The sequence below is a fragment of the Habropoda laboriosa genome, unplaced genomic scaffold (genome assembly GCF_001263275.1).
Source record: "Habropoda laboriosa isolate 0110345459 unplaced genomic scaffold, ASM126327v1 scaffold87, whole genome shotgun sequence".
Lineage (NCBI taxonomy): Eukaryota > Metazoa > Arthropoda > Insecta > Hymenoptera > Apidae > Habropoda > Habropoda laboriosa.
This window is the reverse complement of record NW_017100209.1, coordinates 77030-81000: the sequence shown is the minus strand read 5'-3', so window position 1 is coordinate 81000 and position 3971 is coordinate 77030. Positions and strand designations below refer to the sequence as shown.

Sequence of the window (3971 nt, the reverse complement as noted above, 5' to 3'; positions counted from 1 at the left end):
TTTCTATTTTTTTTTTATGTTAAATAACTAGGACGATGATGAAGAATAAAACAGAGACAAAGTAGCATCGAAGAGAACTCAATATTGAATTTGAAATTCAGCAGAGTGATTTTCTGAGATTATCAATTTTCTAATTTTTCTAACACAAATCTTGTAATTTTCTATTTCTTTGGATATTCAAATAATTATGACGATGACGAAGATCAACAGAAGAAAATTCAACGTCGAGTTCAAAATTCAGCAAAATCATTTTCCGAAACGAATCAATTCTAACTTCCGTAATTTTCTAATTGTTTACTTTTTCGTGTGCTAAAAAGTCACTTCTTGGAAAGTTCGCCGAAGTTAAATTCGAGTGGAATAAAAAGTTCTCTAGAGTAGAATTTTATCGAAGATTGTAATAATGGTTGGAACTTTTCCAAGATTAGCCAAATTTAAATTCGAAACTTGACAAAAATTGTACAAGTTTGTTTCTCAAGTTTAAATTAAGTTATAACCGAGGTCTTGCTGCTAAACCGAAAGTTTCGTCTTCCTCTCTTTATGAACCGTAGAAAATTGACGACAGAAGAGAAAAAAAAAAAAAACAACACACGAGTGATCGAACTTTCTTTCTGCATTTCCTCGATTGCGTTTCGTTCGAGAGCTGACGAACAAAACGCACTTTCTTTCAAATTTGCAGAGCAATCCTGCGAAATGACTCATTCCAACTATCTAACGTTAAATACTACTTCACAACTTCTCCTTGAACCGAAGTTTCTCCAGCCGATCGAACTGGCGGTTTCTTTTTCGATCATGGAAGTGTTACTTGGAAACTAGATCAATTTTTCTCCAATACTTTCAAAAATATTCCGCAATACCCTGCGAGGCTTTGAATATGCAATTTTTCCGTTTAATTTAATTAAACATTGAAATTAATTTTTGTGAAGATATTTTGAAAATGTATTATCGTTTTACGAGAAATTTCACGATTCTGAATTTCGGAATTTTTCATTCACTTTTATGTTTGAAACTAAATGAATTTTTTTCGTCAAATATTTTAGGAACATTCTTGTAAAATAGTTTAATGTTCTATAATAAATTACACAACTTCGAATACCCAATTTTCTCGTTTACTAATGCAGTGGAAGGCGAATTAATTTTTCTGGGAATATTTCAAAAGCTATTCTATCTCTAGATATGGCCACTGTTTTATCATAAATTTTAGGACTCTGAATTCCCAATTTTCCGTTCTCTTCCATATTTTAAGCTAATTTCTCTTGTAAATATTTCAAGGATATTCTTTACTACTTTGGTCTCTATTAAAATTGCCACTGTTTTTATAATAAGTTTCACGTCTCTGTCTCTCCAAACAAATTCAGTTTCTCTCGAAAAGTATTCTTTACGACTTTGTTCTCTATTAAAATTGCCACCTTTTTTATAATAAGTTTCACTTTAATTTTGTCTCAAAAACTATCTCAAGAATATTCTGTACTATTCTGTTCTCTATTAAAATTGTCACTGCTTTTATAACGAATTTCACGTCCTCTCTCTTCAAACAAATTAAGTTTTTCTCCAAAAATAATCTTTACGACTTTGTTCTCTATTAAAACTGCCACTGTTTTTATAACAAGTTTCACGACTCTGTCTCCCAAACTAAATAAATTTTGTCCCAAAAAATATTTCAAGAATATTCTTCACTATTCTCTTCTCCACTAAAATTGCCCCCTTTTTAATAACAAATTTCACGACTCCGACTCCCCAATTTCCCATTCTCTTCGATATTTCAACCCAATCAAATTTTTCGTCCAAATATTTCAAGAATATTCTTTACTATTCTGTTCTCCACTAAAATTGCCCCTTTTTTAATAACAAATTTCACGACTCCGACTCCCCAATTTCCCATTCTCTTCGATATTTCAATCCAATCAAATTTTTCCTCCAAATATTTCAAGAATATCCTTCACTATTCTGTTCTCCACTAAAATTGCCCCACTTTTTAATAACAAATTTCACGACTCCGACTCCCCAATTTTCCGTTCTCTTCGATATTTCAACCCAAACAAATTTTTCAAGATTATTCTTTACCATTCTGTTCTCCCCTAAAATTTGCCACGATTCACCAATAAATTTCACGTCTCCCCATATCCCCCGCAATTTTCCCATTGAACGACGCCAACAGGAAGCAAAATGGAATTTTCCACGAATCGTTTCCCAACCGGGAACCTAACTAACGCCTCGAAAACAAGCATTGTTTTCTAACAATTTTCGCCACACGTCGAGTGTCCAATTTTCCACTCGGGCTCCAAGCTGTCGAGCAGCAGACGCCCGCGCGGAGTAACAAAAGGTCAAGAAGAAAGCCAGAGCAATTAGCGCGTGCGAATGAATTAGCGAAGGAACGCAACATGCGAAACACTCGTGGCAATATGCCCGTACACCCGGTTACCAGATAGGATAATTTATGTTTCTCGGTACTCTCTGTATTACCGTGGAATTTCGACCGCGTGTTACGAACATCTGCGCAACACGGCCGCCACTGGAACGCTCTTTCAAATGCTCCCTGGAGCCATTTTCGATAGAACACCGACGATAGAAAATTCAATTCGACTACTCGTTAACTCGTAACAATTTTGATAGAACAATTTCTCGTTGTCACGTGTGAATAAATTGTACGTAATAGCTGGTTATAAATTTTAATAGGTTGATTAGTATGGTAATACAGATAGAGAATTCGAGTAATTATTGGAATAAACGTTTGGCAACGGTACAATATTCGAATACAATAGTGAACAGACGAAATGAAATTTTATTGTAGAGCAATATAGACCATTTCAACCATTATTTCACATCGTGTTTTAAGGAAACATTCTTTCTTTATTTCATATCTATTTGATTGGAATTGAAAGTTTCTGCTGGTTTGTTTTTCCTTAGGGAAATTGCAGAGTAAGTGTTGGAATATTTATGAGAAATATAGTATCACTGCAAAAGTTTGTATATTTTCTTATTCTACAGTTCAATTAACATTAATTATCATATGATACAGATTGTGTGAAATTTGCTGTAAAATATTATCTCTACACTAGAATAAGATAATACCAATTTCAATATTAATTCCTATTCCAATGTTCATATTCATCAGACGCTGCTTCCTTTCTTTAATTAGTATTAAAAATTCTGTTATCAAGTGAGATTAAATTTCTCTTGAAATATTTCCACACAAAAATTTCAGAAAAATTGTTAGAATTACATAGCAATGCTTAATTAATACACACTAATTTGCACAAATTCAATTTGAATTCCTAAGCTCTGACAGCATAAAACCCAGGGTAAAATCGCGTGATCAACGAGCCATGATTCCCACCCACGTTCCACGTGTCGTATTCATCCGGAAAGTGTAACAAATCGTAGGTGTGACCAAACTTTTGATTGCCAGTGTATTCCAAGATCTCACGCTCTACATTCACGCTAGAACATAATATTGGGCTGCGACATGGCAAGTGTCCGCCTCGTAGATAGCACTGCTCGTAATTATTCAAACGATAGTGAATTCCAACATATTTCAGCTGTTCTGACAAGCTTCTCTTCCCTCCGGCACGACAATTCTCTGCCGCGAAAAATGGGCTTGCCTTCTGGGACCTCTACGGTACAGAAATATGAAATTATTTAGATGTTACAGAATGGAGAATTGAAATGTTCGGTACAATGTTATCCACCAAATACACAATTAATTTGCTTGTTAGAATGTTATTGAGAAAACACAGTACTCTCGTTTGTTCATTTCAATTTTATTCAGAAAATATGGAATTAATATGTTTGTTAGAATTTTATTCGGAAAATATTGGACTCATTTGCTATTTAAATTTTATTCAAAATAAACATACAGAATTCTAGAAAATTTAGAAATATGGAAAATATAGAATTCATTTGTTCGCTAAAATATTATTCACAAACTATACAATTCGTTTGCTATTTAAATTTTGTTCAGAATCTAAAATAAA

At 33.4% G+C, this 3971-nt stretch overlaps 1 protein-coding gene across 1 annotated transcript in view; it reads right to left on the bottom strand.

Annotated features, from left to right (window-relative positions):
* Nucleotides 1-3971, bottom strand: part of LOC108570704 (ecotropic viral integration site 5 ortholog) — a 23102-nt gene that overhangs the window by 13070 nt on the left and 6061 nt on the right. The gene's annotated exons all lie outside the window — the stretch shown is intronic.